This window comes from Drosophila virilis, chromosome 4 (genome assembly GCF_030788295.1).
Source record: "Drosophila virilis strain 15010-1051.87 chromosome 4, Dvir_AGI_RSII-ME, whole genome shotgun sequence".
NCBI classification, from domain to species: Eukaryota; Metazoa; Arthropoda; class Insecta; order Diptera; family Drosophilidae; genus Drosophila; species Drosophila virilis.
In genome coordinates, this window is record NC_091546.1 from 21,029,168 (window position 1) to 21,052,484 (window position 23,317).

General features: G+C 40.8%; 1 protein-coding gene across 1 annotated transcript in view; it reads left to right on the plus strand.

Moving 5' to 3' along the window:
• The first annotated feature begins 16,648 nt into the window (after positions 1-16,648).
• The window catches only part of salr (spalt-related), a 40,414-nt gene continuing 33,745 nt past the window's right edge, over positions 16,649-23,317 (plus strand). Inside the window, exon 1 of the mRNA XM_070208843.1 lies at positions 16,649-16,743. The gene's annotated coding sequence lies outside the window, so the exon portion shown is untranslated. The remainder of the gene's footprint in view (positions 16,744-23,317) is intronic.

Sequence of the window (23,317 nt, forward strand, 5' to 3'; positions counted from 1 at the left end):
CTGAATGGTAAAATCCGGATTACGTATCCCACGGGCAAAGCATTGATTCTGCTTTTGCGCAATACAAAAAGGCTACGTGGAAAATGCCATTTCCCCACAGCCGACTCGCCGTAGCCCGCGCCGGTCATTTGGTCAAAGGATCCGCCGCACCGCCCAACTATAGTCAATGGGCTCAGACTACGGGCATGACTTAAAACACGGCTGTCCCTGGGCCGGCCTCTGTCTCTATCACTATCGCTGACTCTGTCTGTTGCAAATACATTTCTGAAAAAGCTTCTCGTATTTTGTATGCCCTTTGTGAGGCAAAGGATTCGCATTTGCACTTTTTCATTGGTACAAAATTAATCAATGTGTCGGAAATTTAAGGTGAATAAATTTGATGTAACTTAATGCAGTCCCAAGTTGGTTGCGTAAACGAATCACATTTTCGTAAGATCTAAAGAATATTTAAACTCAAACTTATATCGCAATGAGTATAAAATGTTTACCTTACCATTATTCAAAATTATCATTTAAAAATTAATATTGCTTACAAATTGTCGCTACTAGTTAGATATTTAACCCTCTCACATTCCCAGCGACACGAAACGTTAACTCTAAGCTTGGTCTTACTTTTCAGAACTCGTGTGTTGATATGGTGACAGCTTGTTAAATTTATTTATTGCCATCGAAACTATGGGCTTTGATACCTTCAATGACGTATGATCTACATTTTGATGTGTTGCCTTTTTTTCGGTTTTGTTGTCGATTTAATTTCTGCGCCGGGCATTTTGTCAGATACTCGGATACGGCATGACTTTTTAATGTACTCGACTCTGTTTTTGATTCGCTTTTGTCATTTTAATGTGCATTGAATTTTAATGTAGCCCTCAGCCAGCCAGCAATAGCAACAGCCACGAAATCAAAACACTTTCAAAAATCACTATCCCGATATAAATGTTCGAGTATTATAGCACACCAAATTTGTTGTCAAAAATTTTAAAGCGGCTTTGCCTCCGCCTATAAAATTTATGCCAATTCTGTGATACAAAACCATGGTCCTCGTTTTATTGTTTTTTTTTTTTTTTTTTGCTTTTGGTTTTGATGCGGAAAAAATGATCTGATTTATATTTGACACAATGAGTTGACTGACTGCGTGTTAAAATATACATACACTTATATCTTTTACATACATATCAGTATCTTTTACCTACACATGGCTTAGCTCAGAGCACTTTGACAGTCGCCTGCTTCGATACATAAAACATAAGCTGGGCCAAGGTGGGATTGACGAGGGGGCTTGAACCTGAAGCCGTAAGACGCGACAGACATATGGCGGCCATTATGATGCGCAATAATGCGAAATGTGAAATGAAACGCTAACAAAACGCTTCGGGTACGGTTGTAGGGGCCCAATTATATCGCAATGAGTGCTCGTAAAGTATTGGGGTGTTGACAAATTATGGCAACGCCTTTGAACGGATCACGTCTTGCACGTTAATTAGTTGCTGCCTGTTATAATGGTGTGCTTCGGGTATTCGGTATCGTTTATTCGTGTATTCAAACTGTGCAGTATTTGCCCGTAGAAAAGATCTGTTCCGGAATTCTGCTCAATAATAAAGGACTGGTGAAAATGTTTAATATTGTGCGACTTAACTTGCGTATCTTATTTATTACCTAAAAGGTCTCATTACAATTCAAGTGATTACTCAATTCGGACAACTATATCGAGCGAGTTCCTTGGGAAGCCGAGGTCCCGTTCCATACTTAGCACGACTTAGCTATTATTGATCGATTGCACAATAATATATATCCACTAATTTTTCCTATTTTTTAAGTAAATGCTTCTAAATGAACTTATCATTGATTTATGAAATGCTTGAGTACAAGTCTCTTCAATAATTTAGCTCAAGAATTGCATTTACATTCATATTGCTCATTCTTGAGCTGCTTGTAAAACTTTACTGCAACAACCAAGGAATTTCGGACGGCCCATAGAGCAACCAACCCGAGAGAAACTTGTAAGTGCAATGAAGCAATGGAGCGATGCAGATATGGAAATATTTGCGGGAATAACTCAAGTAGATTAGCTGAATGATGGTAGTTGAGAGCAAAGCGGCCGACAAATAAAATGGCACACAAATGAAGTAGAGAAAATATAATTGATAAACACGAATGAGTTCTAATTCTGGCGCTTTATCAGTCGTCGCATTTCCATTAATTAGGCGCTTGATTTATGAATGCGCTGATTTCGATAGTCTGGCTAAAATATGCAGTTGGACCGAACTCAACTGGCCAGCTTGCGCCATGCAGTTGCCATTAGGTTTAATGCCACCAGCGTGAAACACCTAGGAGTCATTTGTCGCCTGGAGTTGGTGGCGTAGGCTGGTCAAGTACTGGCTGGATTGAACCTGGCAACACAAAAAAGGTTACTTGTAGATCGAAGCACCTGTTTGTTCCTAGCAGTATTGAGCCATAAATCAGACGGTTGGCATACTGCGAGCTTAAGCGGCTTAAATGCCGGTAGCAATAGCTGCGCCAAGCACCTTCACCACGTGTTTCTGCCGAGCGAAACAAGCGCGCGAATTGTAAAAGCCGGTGATAAACATCTACTGGCCATGTGCTTGGGCCTGGCTGTGATCCTTGGCTTAACTTACGCCCGCAGCTTCAAGCGGAAGTTGTAGTTGCATTTACGGCTGCGCCTGCGTCCATGCATTAAAAGGACATCGCGAGGGCAGCTCGAGCTGATTGCGCCGCACCGGAGGCTCATATTAATTAAGTGCATGTTTGCGCATTTCTCATGCTTGCTTTCGACCTTATCCCTTTGTATTAATTGGCGCGTCCGCAGGGGATCGCCTCGCCAGGACAATGACAACTCGATAAGCACACATCAACGCACATTGCGCGTTTCTACTGATCGCCAGTGCGATCCCTCGTCATCATGCACCTGTTCCACATTTCCTCGTGGGTGAGTTCGACGACACCGTAGCCGCACCGCACCATACTGCCTCGTATATCATTTTCAGGGTTATGCCTCCTGGTTTTGGTCTGCTGTTTTAGCCGTGTTATTTCGGCATATTTTAAATGCATACACATATCTCTAAGGTATTGTTATAGTGTCAACTGCTATCAGAGTTATATGGTTTGTTTGTCATTTAACACCTTTTAAGTTGCGCACATTAATTAGAAGCGCAACCCTCCCAACAATCCCGAGCAACTAGACTCCCTTAAGAAATGTAACTCCAGCTGTGAAGGTAACGCTCACGCAAATGCCCATGCCCATGTCCCCAATAAGATAATAGCAAATGCTAATGCCATTATATATGTAGATATAGGTATATAGTGTATATGCATTTTTGGGACACAAAGAAAGAAGGGTAAAAGTCATCAAGCTGGTATTTTTTGAAAATATTTGTGATTGCCTTTTGTCATTGCCCTCGACTGTACTTTTTAAATGACATCCTAAAATTCGTTCTACTATATTTTATACAAATTAGTTATAAATGTGCCATAATAACTAAATATGTTCTACATTTTTGTTTTGCAAAAATGCATATACAAATTCGAATTGGTATTAATTAACAGGAAACTTTAAAAGTAAAAGACAATCAGATACAAGTCACGAAGCCAAGTTTTTAAGGAACAACTCGTACTGGCTTATCCTATCGGTTCCATCGATTTTGAGTATGTCGAGTATTCTTAGCCAATACAACGAATTTTAAAACAACTAAAATTATATTCCAATTGTCGAACAACATATACTCTAGCAGAAAGTATTGTGCTTGCCTTCAGGATTGCTAATAAACCCTTTATCTACAAGAGTTGCCATTTAGCCCATATACCTTAAGAAGCAAAGAGCATGGAAACAAAACTTTTTGAATACCCACGAAATATTTATTAGCCGAAAACGAAATTTTAATGAACTAAAAAGATTCAATAAAATAAAATCGATATAAAAATAAAATGCAAGGAGAAGAAATAAAATAATGAAGAGGCAATGTGACGAGACCAGCCCGGCACACAAAATTATCAAAACAAAGTTCGTGCTCAGGTATCGCCCTGCCGTGACCCTGCGCGCCCCCCTACGATCGGTCCCTCGAGCCGTGCATGCAAATTGTGAATGCCAAGGAAACAGTCGAAAGGCACAGACAGTGGTGGTCATAAGAGCATAGTACGCACATGCGTTGCCGGTTGCCGGTTGCCGGTTGCCAGTTGTGTCCCAGTTGTGTTGTGTTTGTTGGGTGCAGTTCCCAATGGCGATCCAGTTTCTTCAGCAGTCGTTGTGCTTGTGATTTTCTTATTTATTGATTTTCTACAACAAATTTCGCATGTTTGCATCCAATTTAAATAAAATTCGACAATTCTAAATCACCTCATTTTGACGTGGGGCTACTGTATCGGCTGTTAGTCAGGTTTACCAGTTCACTGGCTTGCGTGCTATTCTGGCACTGACACTGGAGCTGCCTGCGTTTTGGTTTCTGTTAGCGGAAATGCAAAACAAGGCCAAACCGGCAGATTTATTGACATCTTCGTTGGTTGCTCTCGTACTCGTCTTTTTAGCTTCTGATGCTACTGCAGTGGATGATACCACTGCTGCCGCTGCTTTGCATATGAAATGCCAAGAACAACTGCCCGAATGGCTGAAAGATACCACTAAATATCCATGAGAATGTATCAGAGCGCATCTGAGTTATCGAAACGCTCGAAACGCTCGAAATCGAACGACATTTCTGACTGAGCGTCTGCGTGTAGAAGATAGATCACACGGAACTTGCTTCAGTCTTGGTTCTCGTCGTGACTCACTCTTCTCACATCTCACCTTTCAGTTTCTAAATCACATCGTAATCGCCAATCGTCAATCTAACTAGAAATTATGAATTCCAAATGAAGTGTTCAGCCAAATAACAACGATTATGGCGTGCGAATTCAACCTGTTGTGTTCCACTCTTCGTGGGAATTAGTTTATTCAAATCCGTTCAAACATTTGTTATGCATAACTCTTTTGTTCGCGGTTTCGATTCGCGGTGATTCGCTTTTGTTTCTATTAATTGAAAATAGTTATTTATATGTTAAAATCAATATGAATTTTACCGAAGCTGAATTTTAAATTGTCTTATTTCTGCAATAATGCTTCCCATGTCATTTTAAAAATAATGTATCGACTTTAATTAACCGAAAGTCAGTTAGCCCATATTTATTGAAATCGCTTTTGCAGCTGCTGTGAGAATTTCAAATTGCAAATTCTAAATCGCTGTCAATTTAAAAATGCCAGATTAGATTAATTTTACTGTCTTAGAGTCCCCGATGGTCATGCCAAATATAATATCAATAAATATCAACAGTTGATTCGTTTGGTGCATTACAACAAAATATATTTATTATAGATTTTGCTGGATTTATATGTGTAAATTTATGTCGCCGGTAAAAAGCTGAATTGTGTTGGGTGTAAAATTTAAATAATTAAAGTTAGGCAGTTGCTGACCACCATTAGTCATTCCCTTAAGTAAGTTCAGTAATTAAAATTGTTTTTAATGCGTATTACGGATTATGACATCCCATTGGGTTTGCATACATCTCGTACATAAATACACATGTGTTTACGTGCCACTCGCCCCTTTCTTGTATGGTTGCCATCCGTTTTTATTACAGCATATTATGCGGTTGTCATTTTGTATTAAAATTGTTAATTGGTTTTGTTTTTAATCTGTCAATCAATTAAAAATACAACTGCGATTTAATTAATTAAATCAACAAAGACCGCAATAATCCAACACCAGCAACAATAAATGGATATTCCCATTCCAATTCCCCACCCATCTGCATGTCCATTCCAATTCATCTTCATTCCTTTGCGAATAATAACAATAATAAATAATTTAATGACGTCAATGGCTCGCAGTCTGGCCCAAATGTGATGTGAATGAAGGGGCGTGGCCGGCATTTAAGTGGCTACGGCCAGCCATGGTACCGCGAGCACCACCTAACGGAGCACCATCCGCTATTGGATAGGGTACGTTGCGTGGCAGAGTGGATGGGCGGGAAAGGGGGACAACGCCATTTGAAATTCGAAATTCGTATGCAAATTTCCATACATTTATTTTCCACACTTTGGGCAAACAGCGCCGCGAGCTAAAAATGATAAAGCGACTTCATTTTTTTATTTCGTGGCTCGTTTCGTGCCTTGCACATTTTGTACCCCCTCCATAGCCCCCTGCTCGCACACTAGCTTTTCTACTCCCACACACTCACGCACACTCAGAGAGTGAGAGACAGAGACACCGACACCTCAGCACTGACTGGCTATGCACCATGGGTTCAGCCCCTGGCCTCCACTTTGGTCCGCCCGTCCTGTTCCAACGTAATTATGCAAATTAACTCTTTTCGGGGCCTTTGAACGGCTGCTCAGCGGGATGCCTACCCTCCAGACTGCCTTTACCCCCATTTCAGGCAACTTGATCGCATGAAAATAGAGTTTAATGTATGTGTATGTACCCATTTCGAGTCTTATATAGTATAATTTTACTTATGTAAGATGTCAGTTAAAGTTTAGTTCAAATGTCTGAGTGGCTATGCAATTTGTTGTTGTGCCATTAAACTAAATTTATTTGCCGCTCTTTGTTCGTGTGAACTCAATATGACATACATATCCCACATTACCCTATTATGCCTCCAACTTTGTTGAACGCATGTGTGTAAGATTTCGGCATTGGTTCTAACTCAGACTAGAAGCAATTAGAACTGGTTACATTATGAAGGCAATTGTTAAAAAAAAAAACTTTAATGGAATCCTCTTCTAAATTCACACTTTTGTTTAGATGTTTCATGCCTAGTCCAGTTTAGCTAACACAGATCTTGGACTTTTAATTTCAATTACATAAGAGGATCGGCGACAGATGCTGTTCCCCGACTGGCATTCGCTGTGGTTGGCAGCTCTGATTGAATTAAAACTGAATAAGTCCAGTAAAAGGCACCGACGGTGCTTGGCAATAAGCGAAATCGGACCGTTTCGAGTCTGAAACAAGGCCTAAATAAATTCATCATTATAAATCATGAGCTGCAACTGTTTAATTAATCACCGCTGGGGCATTGCGAACGCTTGGTCAACAAAAACTGAGCAATTGCAACTGCAAGTGCTCAGCTGGAGATTTGCGAAAAAGATGATATTTATGGCAACTTTGACAGCGGCGACATCAATGTCGGATAGACTCATTGCCAGTGCCCCACAGTCGTGTCTCCGATTGAGTGCCGCACGCGCAGTGGCCACCAGCGGTTCAACTTTTGTTGCAGCTACAGCTGCCGCCGTTTACAACCGGACAATGTTGACAACGATGCGGGCGATAGTTTTTAATCGTGGCAATAATCATAACTGTGATTTGTATGACTTTGTTGATGTGGTTACGGCCTGGTCCCACCAATGGAGCCGCCGTATTGCCCATATTGGCGACCAGAGGTGAATTATTAAAGCGTTTTACAATTTATGCGACGCTTTTGCGTTCGGCTGCCGTTTGAAGCCGTCATAAACTGCCAGCTTGCCGCTGCCGCTCCCAAATTCCCTTCCCTCTGCCTCTCTGGCCCACCCGAAGTGAGTGACATGATCGTGTTTGTGATTTGTGCGGTGCAGCATTGGTGCGCGCCTAGTTGGTGGCTTACCAAATGCGGAGATTGATTTTTTTTTTTGTACATCTTAGTTGGGCTCTTTTGGAATTCGTAATTCATCTGGCCCCACAAGTTGTGGCGCTACCGCGTCTATGGCTGCATTTACATGGCCTATAAATATTTATGAGAGAAAATAGAAGAGTTCATTACTAATTCTAGTTTTAGCCATGCAGAAGAATTCGATAGACCTCCAATGCATTATGAATGTTCACACTTTTAAGGGCTTCTTATATGGAGACACAAAAATCATGTGTTCTAATAGTTCTTTAGATTTTGTCCTAGATGTTTGATAACTTGTATTATTTCCATATTAAAAGATCGCCTTCGGTTGGCATTTCTCATGCAAGGTGCCTTACCAGCAAAGAATTATTCAGTTCTGTTAGTTGTATACCCATTTCCCATTACTGGGGACAAATGCTGGGTACACCAACTGACTGCAAAACTCAACTTCGTATGCAAAACGTTAAAGGAGTACAAAACGATTGGGCCCCACTGTTTGGCTGGTCTGCAGCTCTTTTGTTGTGCTGGGCTTTAGTTAGAGCTAAAATACATTTGTTTATGCTAAAGTCGCCCAATTAGTAAGATTGTTATTTCTTGTAAAGCTCACAGATGCTTCGTTGTTGATACCGCTGGAGCTGGGAGCCAACAGAGCGACTTCAATGGATTCTGACTGTGGGCAACAGTCTGCCCATTTGTTTGTATTTATGCATTCGAAACAATATCAATTGTAATGAATTTTGAATATCGTTAAGCGTGAGGCACCAGACTGCTTCGCAATTCTCGATTCTCGATCCTTAAGGGCAGCAGTGGAAAATGTCGCAAAATGGAATGTTCTGTTGTAGATGATGAGCGATATGAACATAGTTCCCAGGCTCTGCTCGGTTCAACAGTTGTCCAGCAGTTGTTGAAGTTCCTGCAATGTTATTGCCCCAGTCGGCCAAAGCTCGGCGATCTTTTCTGCAAGCGATGCAGCAGAAAGCTAAACTCCGTAAGCCTCAACAGCTTATAACTACAAATAACAAATAATTATTTGGCAAACAACTGAGGGCACCCTCGAGACAACGACTTGAGTCGAAATAATTTTTGGCATTTCTGTAATTCAAACAAATGTTGCACTTCCTTTTGAGCAATGCACATGCCCACCCCCTCGGCGCCCAGGCTTGTTGCCCCTAGCATGATGATGATGATCGTGTCGTTGTCTTGCTCTTGCCATCCGTTTCATCCAAATGGCCAATCATCCGGCCGCTCGCCGGCCCGTCGCCAATTTTCCAACACGATCGTTTTATGTGTCATCGTTTGATTTGCCATTATCATCGCGGTCTGGCGAACAATTCGTGTCCATGTGCCGGTCATGTCAGCCTTCCCCTCACTCAATTTTGCTGCCCAGCCATTTTTACTGCACGGAGCAGTTACAGCAACATGAAAATTACAATGGTTCAGAGCGCGCGAATATCAGTAATAACCGACTTGTACACAGTACAGGGTCGCCGTAGTTGCAGTTGCAGTTGATGTCGTGGGTTGGGGCCGACTTTGGCGATTCGGAAACCAATTGGATTTGCAAATTACTAGAGGCACGAAGTTTTGATCCGATGCCATATAAATTTTCCCATTTTAAAAGTGACCAATAGCATAGCTTGTCTCTAAAATACGATTATTTTGTATGAAGTCTATTTTGATTTTAGTTGTTGGCATTCACGACAAACCCTTTTTATATGCGAATCAAGTTTTTATTAAGTTTGTGGCATGGCATTAGCAAAAATACTATCGTGGAGTTCAACTGAATGCTCAAGAAGCTGCCAGTCTCAAAAATATGCATGTCAAAAGAAAGAGGCCAATTTTCTGTTCATACTATTAAGCCAATCCGAACCAAAGGCCGAACAGCTTTAACGACCAGACAAGCCGTGTGACTGGGAAGACTAAGACGAAGGCGAAATGACCAATAACTAAAGACTGCAACAAAAATTTTTAATATAGACAAAACTTGACATTTAAATTATGGGAACAGAAAATCACACTCGACTGTTTGCTACATCTTGACTGGGATCACAAAAGAAGGCGAACCGGGAAATTATTTTGGGTAGAGCCACCTGCAATTTAAGATTTTGCGACTTTGACTTCGTTAGTAGTGAGCTTGAAGCCGGGAGACGAGATCTGGATCTTCATATTTGACAGCCAGTTGGAGGGAATTTAAGTAACTTCTTCCCGGCTGAACGGTTTGTCGAATCACTGACAGTGTGCCTGTTTATCGTTTAATTTTCAATGTGTCAGTTTCTCTTTTGCTTGCGGTCGTTTTATTTTGGTAGAAAAACAACCGAGTAGTTGGGCAGCCCCTTCGAACGGCGGCAAAGTGCAATAAATATACTGTTCATAATATTTCTAATTGCTTTTCAAATAAACAAGGCAACAGCTTGAATAATAAACAATCAATTGCGGGCGCCATCCGTTGCCTATAAATACGTATAATTTCAAGGTGCTTGCCCATTTTTAAAAGCACATTAAGACGCTCTAGCAAAAATATTTACACCAATTAGGTGGCCTATCAAAATAATATTAAAGAGATTTATAAACCTGTGCCGCTCGAGTGAATTATGAAATAATCGCCAAAGCGAACCCGACGACCGGGACTGGCTCTGGAGCTACAACGGCGGGACCGCATGTGGCGCACAGCAAAGGTAGATATTGGATGCTGGATGCTGGAGGTTAAGTTAGAGGTGTAAACTCCCAGAAGCGCCGGCTAGCGCTACCGGATGAGTTCTGATACTGCGGCCACTGAATCCGGTTCTGTTGCTCCGGTAAGGGCACGGTTTTAGTACCGCCTGCTGTGATAATCACTCGCTTAAAGATGTTTTAATCAGTTATTACATTTGTTTGTTGAGACAACCTGTGGTGGCAGACTGTTGCTACCGGTTGGACAGTTGAAAAGTTAAGTAGCTCTGAGATGGGTAGCCCCAAGGCATAAATCGGATGCTTTCGAGTTTTCCTATAAGGCCAGCATGTTAAGATTGGTTCTAATTGAGCTTACAACAGATCTAGCCTCAACTTAAATATATAGAGTTTTTAAGAGTTCTTGCTTTAAAACAGTTGGTACTGATTCGTTTGGTTCGATGACAATATTCGATCATTTGCGATGGGCACACATGAAGCTAAAGGGGATGCAAATTTTGTCGCACTTAAAAATCAACACACTCAAATCGAAACAGGACAGCAAATGCCACACAAAAATATATAGAATTGGTTGCGTATCCGGTTGGTGCATTTACGTGGGTCGATGGTTGGCCGCGTTACGGCTGCTCCAGGTTGTCCATTTGTTTGTTGCATGAATTATGAGCTTATTCCAGCGACAAATTCCCAACGCCCGTTGCTCAGGCTTCGCTGTAGGCTGGATTCGCCAGCAGTGGATGGCCACTAAATGGCCATCAGCCACAAATCGCAGATCCAAGTCCGCGAGTCCAGAGCTGCCATATTTTTATTCCATTTTTGCACATGTTTGTCGCGCATGCAAAAGTGTCGAAATATTTATGTTCCTCTGAGAATTAGCAACAACAACAACGGCAACGACGAGTTGTCGCTGTCGTGCATTGAACATTGCTCAAAAAGGAGTCGCAGGGCGCGGGGCAATGTGTTTTATTGAATGAAATGGCGAACCTGGCGTTGATTCATAAATGTGGTAAAGCCGCAACGCGACTGGCAACAGCCGTATGCAAATGTGCGGCCGACCTACGCATGGACACATTGAATAAAGTAAAGACTTGTTGCAGGAAAGCGAGGTGCAAATGATCATCCCGAGTCCCACCCGCTGCCCGTTGAAAGCTGAACGGTAACCAGCAAAGCCACAGCCAAGTTGAACCTTGAAACTTGGCCCGACTATCGGATTTCACATGTTAAATTTATGCTGCGCATGAGAATAACAAATCAATGATATGCGCGCTGCTTTTGCATCATAGAAAGATGACCAGAAAGTTGGATACTTTTGTGGCTAATTTGAATATTTGCGTTTAGTTTTGCCATCTTCAGTTGGCTGCTTCATTTCATTCAATAATGTTCCGTTCCTTATTAACACAGACGTTCTGGATATACTTCATCTTGGCATCTTGTTATTACTATTCTATAGATATTGATTGCCACTGAATATAGCTGAATGAATCGATGCATAATATTCACTTCTGACTAACTCATTAATAGAAATACAGTCATACACTCCAATCTGTAGATCATCTGATCATTCTGGGATGTGTTGTTTACGTTGCGTTTGAGAAGGAATGTGTTTCGCTGTGGACTTGCCTTTTGGTCTCGGCCAGTCAAAATTTGTAGCACATATTTTTATTGATTTTTGTGTGTTCATAATGAGCGCTGGCACGTTGTAGGGGCTTCGACAAGGGATACTGCTGGTGGCGGTGGCTGGGGCTGGTGTCTGTTGGTCTGGGCGCGTTTGACTAGTTGGGTAAGAAAAACAAAAGGAAGCCATAAATAAGCTCTATGAATCAAAGAGATATCTGATTTCTGCCCACTGATAAAATATTTATATTCTCATTTCTTGCGTGGCATAACTCTTGTCTGTTTTTGGTTCTGGTACCAGAATCTCTCGTTTTAATAGGGTCGCATTTTTTTCCTTCAATACACGATCGCTTGTTGTCTCTTCTGAGGCAGACATTTAGTCTCTGGGAAACGCACTAAACTTTAACTTGAATGGTCTTAGATGATATCATGTCATAAATATCTGAACGGTCCTATTAGATGGTTTTCGGTTATTTTCTTCGATACATACTAATAATCTTCACATTTTGAAAACGCGTAGAAGTTTTGTAAAGCGATAGAAAAAATAACATGAATGTTGTTTATGTGGAAGTATTCTACGTTTTTTATTTGTCGAGTGAACTTTAGCAAGTCTTAATTTTCCGAAGGTCTACTAAAAAAATTTCATGTTCAATATAGAAAATGTTAAAGAACAAAGAAGTTCAACGATAACTACTTTTATTATTTTCTATCTATCTTCATTTATAATGCAACATATCATTGTACTTTGTTGCGATATCTGATTTAAGAAATATGGCAAAAGTGTCTAGTGCTCTTCCGACATTAAGCTTCACCCCTCAAAGCGGCTTCAGTTCCAATTAATAGCGAAAATGCCGGGCAGCTCGGAAAACATAAGCTGTAATCCATTTCTACACATAAATCCAATTAGGATTTGCTCAAATGCTTGGCACTTGGATGCCAATGCCTGGACCTGACAAGATAACTTACCATCCTGTGTGCCTCCCCGCATCTATAGAGCTGCAAGACATGTGCACAAATCAAAGCACATTCGCAAAATGTCCGGCACGTAAAACAAAAGTAAAAGTAAATCACTCAGCGCAATTTTCGCGAATAACAAAAATGATTTTACCAAGTGCCCAGCCATCTCCTGCCGCAAATACTCCTGGGAGGCATTACCGTATGTGTATGTTAGATACCATTTGGCAGTCGATAGTCGATATGGCACATGGTGATAATATCTACTGCCTGCCGCTCTGTGACTTGGCCTCTAATGAACTCAATCAAAAATCGATTTGTACAACAAGAAAGACTGCGCAATGGTACTCATCAGGAATGGGGGGGGAATACTGAACATCAAATGGAATTTATGAGATAAATTGCCAAACAGATTTGCCTGCTTATGGCGGCCAATTGACCAAGCTTCCGAGCAGCCGTTTGAAAGAGAATTATTAATAGTGCGTGTATACAGAACAGGATGTGTTCGTCATAAGTTTAATGCTTTAGTGCTGGTCCCGGGACGCCCGCTGCAAAGCTCCTGGAGCATACCAGCCACGGCCTGTCTGACCTAACACAAAAAGAACTTGTCAACTGTCAAATGCTGATGCGGAGCCATTAAGTAGGAGAAACCCATACGAGGAACGGGGTACCGGTGACCGGGACCCAAAAAATATTGTCATCATAAAGCGCTGCAAAGAAGCCGTTAAATATTATTAAGGAGACCATTTAAATTCATTAATGAGCCATACTCTTTTGGCCCATCAAACAGCAATGACAACAACAACAGTGGGCTTAAATTTACATATGGAAGATGCTTCAGTGTTTACCTGAGAGCCGCTTTACGAGCGCTACGCTCGTCATTCAGACCCAGACCCAATGGACCCCGGGACCCATGTCCCAAAGACAGCGTCACGAAAATGAACAACGACCAAGATCAGCTGGATCCGCTGTGTGGAGGTCCCACCTGGATTCATCCTCGTTAAAACAAATGAGAGAGACTCGAAATATATATATATATATATAAAAAAAAGGCGATGAACGAGATGCGAAATTAAATTAAGCAAATAAAAGCCCACGTTGACAATTTTCATATCTCTGGCCCCGCCGAATATTGGTGAATATTGCTTAAAAACGTCAATAATTCATTTGTTATGCCTGCACATTGAATGTCGCCGACACGAGATATCTTCCAAGCTGACACTTCAACACAGAATCGAACAGGTCGAGTTTCAGGTCTCCAGGCCCCTCTTCAGCCACTTGCCAGTTGGGCAACGTCGCGTGTTGAATTTGGAGCGCGGATTTGTGCGCGGCGCTTATGCAAATTAAGATGATTCGTCCAGAAAGCAAAGCGTACAAAAGGCAAGAGCATGCATTTTCAAGGTAGTTTTGATTTGCTTTCAGATGAATTTTCCATATTGGCTTAGAGCCCCTCAACCCTTTGGCTTTTTGGTACTATTCAATGCATTATGCTTAATTCAGTTCTAAGTGTCGCGTAAACTATTGAAATCATTTTTCATTTTTTTTTTTTTTTAATTTTTGCTTGTCCGTTCCGAAAACAATTTTATATCGCCGTCACATAGGCGACAAATTCATCATTAATTCTCACATTATGTAAACACGGGCAGACATCTGGGAAATAACAGAGTAAACATTTTGAATACAACGCGTTGAAAGGCAACTGACATTTTGATTTCCGTAATAAAATAATTAATGATCTTTCACGGGCATCGGAGCTGCAATCGGATTTGGATCAGTGTCGCTAGAACCGAGGGGAAGCGCCTAATGATGACATTCAAATGTCTGAGCCTGGCACTGAGCAACTGCTAGGACTGTTACCTAGCCCATAATTTGCACATGTGCGAGTAATTAAGTATCCGCTAGTCGTTGTCGGTCGCTGCTGCCTGGGGAAGGGTTTGACTACACCCTGGAGACGGTTCATTTATCACGAATTTGTAGAGTTATGGTGGCGTGATTATTGTGACATCATTTTTATAAATGAACACCAGATATAGATAGGTTACGCAAATAGCGGCTGGCAATGTCTTGATCTCGAGCCCAGTGACCGACAGTGGGCGCGCGTAGGCCCAGAAAGCGGGCAATTCTGTGCATTGCAAAATTTTACTTTTTGCGACACTTTTTCAATAAAATATTCAAAATTCATATTATGGCCATGGCTGTGTTTAGAATAAATTAAGGCTGGCACTCAAGGCCCACAGGTCCGACGGCGACGTGAAAAACTCAGACAGAATGCGTATGCGAATGCGTCGCCAATGACATTTATGGGACAAATGCTCCACTCCTTAAGTATGTGTATGAATGACCAACAAATCGAGTTCCCAATGAAGAACGCAACGCATAGCTGGCTTCTGAATTTTGGCGCCATCAATTTGGAAGCAAAACTTTGCGGAATGCGCACAAACAACAAAAAACAGACTTGAAAGTTAGTTGCTTTCCAGTTGCTTTCAGGCGAACGTAAGTTGAGGCGCCAGCCAAACCATTTTCAAGACCAACAAAAAAGGCGCCCCAAAAATACGACAAGAGCCACAAAAGTTCATCAATGGAATTCTGTGTCCGAATTAAAAATGCCAAATTTCGAATATGATTTTTGTTGAGCATGGAAAAGAAATGAGTCAAAATTGGAAAAGGTAATTTCAGCTTGACAACATGCCAAAATGTTTGAGGTACTCAAAAGAAAACTACCTTATATGGTACAACAAATATCTATATTTTTGACTGGTTGACAATTATTAAGTTTAGAAAACATCGAATATTGGCTGTTGGCTCCACCCACTCTTATATATGGCATATTGAGGGCAATAAAAACTCCAAACTGGACAAGTCCCCAGCAAACGCACACAAGCACAGCGCTCAAGCAGGCGAGTCTATCGGAACTCAAGCATCAACGATTTGTAGAAAAAACAAATTAAGCGGCGGTCCAGGCAAAAACTTCGTCGATACACCGGATCGGCGTCAGACTGGAATGGAAATTGAAATCGTATCGCATGCGACGACAAAATGCTTATGTGGGCTGCTGCTTCAGTAGTATTTGTTGTTGTTGTTGTTGTTGTTGTTGTTTTTGTTTTTACTGAGGGACTGGCACTGGAACTGGGACTGGGACGGGAGCTTTTAGAGCGTTTACTTCTAGTCTTTGATTGTAGATAAGTCCACGGTCAGCGATCGTTCGTTATTTGTACATATGTATGTGCCACGTATGCATGTCTGTGTATAGAAACGTATTTGCATTTTGCATTTGTTTAATAATTTGCTTTATTATATTTTGTTATTACATTGACATGCTTTATTCGTGTTTTTGTTCGCGTTCACGTTGCATATTTGTGCATATTTTATATTCATAACTTGTCGCTATTCATCGAATACCCGCACCGAGTTTCGTTTTTATCGAGCGGCAATCGATGCAGTTTGCCAATAAATTGGCAAACCATGTGCATGTGAGAACGCCTTGAAACTATACACATAGCCCCCATCGGCACGGCACTATAACCATGCAGTGAGTGTGGCCCCGACAACGAGAGTTATGACAATCCGTATGAGTGTGCATATTTCCAGCGTTTCTATCGTTAACATTTCAAATGCATATTTGCCGTGCGCGTTCTAATAATAATAAATACAATACTCAGCTATTCATAAGATGTAAGGGCGCACTGCTTTTGAAATAATAATAAGGTTTCGATTTATTCAAATAGCTTAACAATCTTTTAAATTTATTAAAATCTTAAGTAATTCACATTTATTATTTACAGATGAAGATATTGCTTTTTGCAAAATGCTTCATAAGCATAAACGGGCAAATGAATTAGATACACACAAGTCCAGCGGGAAATGCATATTCATATACAGGTGAGTTATTCCTATTATTAACAGTAAGTGGAACAAATACAATATGTAAAAGCTTTTAAAAGTTTTTGCGTTACGCTAGTCAGAACATAAACCATAAATATACCCCTTACGGGACGTGCCACCTAATTAGTTCCAAATCAGCAAATGACCATAATCGAAATAAATTGCATTCACTGAGCTCGCAAAAGCCCTAGGCTGTAGTTAATAGCTCACTGTCCTTGTCCTGGGCAGCTGTTCCAAGCCCGTAAAAAGAACCAAACATATTTTAAAATCGGTTAAGTGCCTGCTGGGCAGTTTTAGTGGTCGTCAATGTTTTTGCTGTTTATGTGAATCGGGTTAGCCGCCTTGCCAGCAATTAGCTCCACTTTTTGGAGACTACCGACAATATTTGCGCCTTCTGCTTGGCAAGGTCCACTCTTGTCCCTTCCATCGACTTGGTACCCGCTACCTCAATGTGGTGCCGATCTTTGCTTCAAGGTGTGATGATTATGCGATTTAGCCAACAGTAATATGCAGTAAAAGTTTGACAAACTTTTATACTTATTCATCGTTACATTGAATATTGAAAGAACTACTATTGAATATTGTAGCAGTTGCAATGCATTTGTTACGGCATGGGGCTAAATGGTGTCTGTGTCGAGCTATTTTACAGCCCTGTGGTCAACGCCTTAATTCTTTTACATTACGCATATGTTTAATATACGAGTCAGAGCTGGAGCTTTATATACCTTGAAAAATTGCAGGTTACCCAGGCAGCCCTCATTTGAGTCGAATCGTAAGCGGAAATGGTTCGCCGTCAGAGTTTAAATTTCTTTTTAAGAAACACTGTATGCACTGTCGAATTGAAAGTGTTTGTCTCAATGGGATCAGTCGTAATCACGAGGCCACTTCGAGTGCTCTCAAGTTTTTTTCACACGATATTTGCTTCAAGATATGAGCTTCGGTTGACTGCAGCGTGAGCTAAGCAAATGGCGATTAATTAAAATTTCGTCAAAATTTGATAGGAGATTAGAAACGCCTTTTTATGGCCGATACGTGTGCGCGAATTCGAGTAGCTAATCGGGCCGGCTGCCACCATTCCCACATGGACAGACCCAGACCCGGTCACAGCGAACTTGTCGCACATTTCGTTTATGAACACTTTTACATATTTTGATACCGCTGCCCGCACGAAATTGGGCTAATTCGAACGTGCGTCTGGCATTTGTATACTAATGTATGTGTGTGTGTGTCTGTGTATGCGTGTGTGTGTGGGGCAAAGTCAGAATTAGAATTATGGCAGGGAACGGGGCACGGCAAAGGGGACGGGGCGTACGACGGCTTCATTGCTGGCCGTAATTGTTATGCAAAACGCGCCTTCGTTGATTATTGCCAACTAAAATGAAATTAAAAACAAAATTAAAATATGTATGTGTCTGCCCATATACATATGCATGCATATAATAAAAACCTAAAAGCCGCCTCGATACGTCGCAACTTAGTCAAGCTCTGAAACAAATGGCTTTCAAAACACTCACGCACGAACCAAACGCTACCCTTCTCTAAACAGTAACACATACATGTACCTATACATAGGCAATTGGTAAGCCACGTGTGGCCCCAGTACCGATGCCAACTACAATCCGTCATACGACTATTAACTTGCGTGCATGCTTATGTTAATTTCCCACAGTTTTGCAAAATTTCTTTCAACACCGACAAGTTAATAAAACAAAAGCCGAATGAAAATTCATTTACTTATACTATGTAATTAATTTATGGCATTTTAAGTAGTACAAGTCTATAAAAATGATCTTATAAGGACATGTGACTTAAGGGAAAACGATTTCGTTTGTTAGTTTTAAACGAAAACAAAAAAAATTGTATATTTTAATTGATTACAAAATATTCCAATGAAAGACAAACCTTGTCGAAAATCGAAATGTCGAATTGTCAACTCGGTGCCAAAAAGAATGTGTGACTTGAATTGACGTGTTTAAAAAAAATCTAGACAGATATAAAATAAACAAATCGATATAATCGCTGTACACAGAACTTGTATTTGCTGTTGTTGCTTGGCATTTAAGGGAACGCAATAAATAGAAATCAAATGCTAAGTACTTTATGCCATTCGTGGCTGAGTCAAAGAACGGAGGACGGCAAGAGAGAGAGGCGGGTGAACATTTTTGTAAGGATAAAGCTGTGTGCTGCTTGACAATTGTTCCATTCCCACTTTTCAGTAATTTACGAACTCAAAAATTTGCCGTTTAATCATTTGGGAAATGCGTCGCAAATCCAAAACTGTTCAATTCCTTTCAACTGCTTACAGCAGCCTTTGGTTGTATTTGTGTTCAGTTTTGTTGGATTCTGCAGTTGCAATAATTATATTTTTAACTCTTAATTGCGGACTCACTAGCAGACCCCTCCGACCGTCACGGCCCAGACTTCGACTGTGTCACTGCTGATTTTCAAAGAGACCAATGAGCTGTCATTAAATAAAAACAGAAAAACAAGAACAATTGCCGACCCATCAATCCGCATCGATGATACAGATACAGATACAGATACAGATACAGATACGAATACGGGCATACAGTCACAGATACAGATACGCAGCTGCTGTATGCGGCTATAAAAAACCAAAAAATGCATTGCAAATGCAAATGAAATGACTCGTACTGGCGGCGGCTGCTGTTGCATATTTTGGCCAATATCCAAGGAATTTTTTTTAATCAGCACATAAAAAATATTGCACGTCTACAATTTTGTGATTTCACCCTTTCGTTTCAATTCGTTGCGTTTCAATTCGTTCGATTTATTTAATTGCATTTTAATTTATCTGAATTATTTTTGTTGGCATTAATCGATGCTCGGGAATTTCAATTATAATAAAACTTAAAAAAGAGCTAAAGAATTTATTCAATATAGCGCAATCGAAAAGCAATTATAAGAAACCATTTTATAGTCGTTTTCAAAAATATTACACAACAACGTTACAATACAATCGCAAGTACATTCAGTACTTGTAACATGCAAGTATACCAAATGATAATTCTAACTGAAAGTACTCAACTAACATATATAAATAATATATTAATATATTTACAATAATTGTTGACGAAAGCTTTGAGTTTTGCTGAAAAATAATAGAATTTAAAGATCTTTATTACATTTTTTACTTTCGTATTTAACTTGAACGCTAAAAAGTAACAAATTTAGCCAGAGTTCTTCACTTAAAATCCTTAAGCCATAAATAAGAAATTTTTATCTGAAACATTCGCAAGCGGCAAAGTTTCGAATGCTGCTCGCTCGAGCGCAGAGTTAAAATAAAAATGATGGAAATAAAATACGAAAAATACGAGGAGTTCATCCGGATCGAGTGCAGAAAACTTTTCAGTCACGAACCGAGCTCATGTCCTTGTTTGTATTAGGCGTACGTGTGCCAATGAATGTGGCACTGGCTGCCACAGCCTCGAGACGAAACTTGCGATGTCCATCAGCTCAGGGCTTATTGCTTATCTGCCAGGATGAACGTTTGCCGCCACCTCTTCCTTCTTCATCCTAGCTGGTCGCTCCTTTGGTCAGCGACTTATGAAATACTTACTAACGGCTTTATTTGACCAGCTCGCCACTGGACTGCTGATGAGGACAGGCAGAGATACGGGGCGACAGGCCGGGCCACAAGGAACACTTTGAAAATATTTGCCGTGCAAACAGGTCGGACCATTGCCAATCGTGTATATACTTACATATATGCACCCTAGTGCTGTGCGAGTGTGCTTGCTGTGTTCATATTTTATTTATGTTTACGTAGAAAAATCAATTCCAATTGAAATCGTTGGCCTGTGCAGTAGCATATGAAAAATCCTTTTATGCCTTGCCAATGCTGCATTCGCCAGATGAAAATCAATTTTTAAACTTTCTGCAATAATCCCCGCAATGGCAGCGAGTCGTGTTTATTCTTGACTACATGTATTTGCGAAAATATGGCCAGTACGTGACACCCTGGCTGCTCAACCTAGTCGTTGTGAAGAAATATTGATTTGAAATTCAATTTTAGCTTGAATGCTTCTCCTGATGCGGTCGGGCAGCATCAAACGAGCATGTATACATAATACATACATATCCCGAAAATGACTCCATATGAATAATAAATCGTGAGATTTATGCGCTGTTACCTGGGCACACTTTCAGCTTTTAAGCTAAGTGATTTTATGTTTTTGAAAACACCACGTATCAGCAAATGAGGCTAATAATTTAAATGCCCAAAAATCTTTAAAGTTTTCCGAAAATATTGAACGAAGGCTACAGTTTTCTTATCTAAGCTAACATTATAAATTGTCTATACCTATGTATCTTGGGATTAAACTTAACTAAATGAAAAAATCGCACCTAAGCTTCTTCATGTGTAATAATCTTAACCCAATCGGATACGTCTCTTTATGCATACAGCTAAATGGGAAGGAAAGTCATTTGCTGTCGATAGTTAAGCAATGCTAGCTAACTTCTTCTTCTGGCCAGGTGATAAAATGCCCTTTCCGTGAGAGCAGACCAAATTCAAATTCAAATTAAAATGTCGACCAATAAAATTGTGCACAATTAAAGCAACACCTAAGCAACGAGAATGACGGGCAGACCGACTGAGATTTCTGGTCTCATTAAAAGGAGTTCAATAACCCAAACAGAAGACATTAAGTATTCGTGAAATAGGGACGAGTCGTAAGAAGTAGGTGTAATGGCGCTGAGGAGTCATGAATGGTAAAGCCAAATCAAACCATCAAATTGTCAGTAATAGTTTCGGGTTGTAAAACTCACACGAACAATAAGTTAATCAATCTCAAATTTTAATTACAAAGTAACAACTTCCCTTAGCAATTTCAAGCGCGATGAACTCAACTTTGCTGGCTTTTGGTTGATGGGTGTTTGCCTGGTTCGCTGGCGGCACAATTTACATAAAAATGCAGATGCAGCTCAAGGTGCTCAAGGTGTGGGCCCAATGAGTGAGTATCCCAGACACATACTTGTGTATAAGCCGATGTACAGATACAGCTAAAACGTTGCTGCAACAGAGCGGGGCATAAATTTTATGTAATTTGTCTTTGTTTCGTGTAATAAAATGAAAATAAAATTGTGAATTGCACAGCGAATGGAAATGGGAATGAGGAAGAAATGAGCGTCGAGCAGCCCGCGGCTGCAACAACAAACAGTGAATACGACTGTAAATGTGACTATGCTCACTCACCCTACTATATCAAAAACCTAAACCCATGTCCAAGTAACAAATGAAAAATGGAACTCGCACAATGCCGGTGAACGAGTTGATTATTTATTTGAATTTTATGCGACTCTCCTCTGCGCAGGCGTCACAGCCAACGCCTCCAGCAAAGGTCAGTTCCCCTTTGCGCAGATGTACGTCGACAATCGCCTGCGTCTGTATAATCCTTTGTTGACTGCGCAGGTGACAGCCGCTGGTCATGGAAATCGATTAACAGTCGTGCCAGGTCAAAAAGTACAAAGCCCCCTGTCCAGGACAACAAAGATAAGTAGCACAGCAGTTCCAATCGACCGCCTCACGCTTCGTTGCCTTATGACCTCGTGAATTTTGACAAGTTTATTAACTTGTATAGCACAGAGAAACCTAAGGAGCAGCCCACCCAAAACCCCACTACTGCATACACTGCAATTTACAGATTCAAATATTAACATATATCAAGTTAGAAGTTAGTCGGATTAATACCTTTTTCACTTTCCAGAATTTTTTTATTATATTATTTTAAGTACATTTTATTTGATTATTTAATTGGAAGATGTTTTGTTGCTTGGCATATATTTTGCTCAGTGTACTTATTACAACGAAACCGAAACCAAAATCCTTGAGGGCGTCACGCACTTATTCCCTTTTGGCGGCTCGCCATTGAAATATTTTTGGTCAAAGTTTATCGCGACTTGCGCCAAGGCGAAAGTCAAAATCTTTTGTCAACTCGCGCCCCTAACCAGCCCAGCCCAACCCAGCCTATGTCCTGTCCCAGCTACCCCCGTGTAAAGGTGCAGCCGCAACCCTTTTGCTGCGGCAACTCCCCCGGGGGCTCTGTACGTGTGTTTAAGGCGGAGGGGCTCTGTGCGGCTTGCTCTGTGGCCAGAATTTTGATGGAGTCTGGGTTCGGCTTTTCGCTGCCAAAGGATGTTGTGGCAAAATCTGCGTAAACTTTGCTTGCACGTCTGTATAGCGTACCGTATATTTACGTTCACTTATATGTATGACTATTTATATTTGCTTTTTGGGGGAATATATGTGTGCGTGCTTGGAGGGTTCAGTTTGGAGTTTATGTCTTATTTGTTTATGAAATAAGATATTCCAAGCTGGCGCGGCGTCTGCGGTTCAAGCCCATTCCCAGTCCGTGTCCCAGTCTCTCTTCCAGTTCCCTTGCCACTTGGCACGATTTATGCATAGATATCGCCAGTCGAGATATTTTCAATTCGATTTTATTTTCTGTTTATGAGATTGACTGACGTTTTTATGCACTTTTCTGGTTTATGGCCAAAAGGGTTGGCTAACGGTTGCTTGAACGGGAACCCATCAGCGGGTCTCAAATAT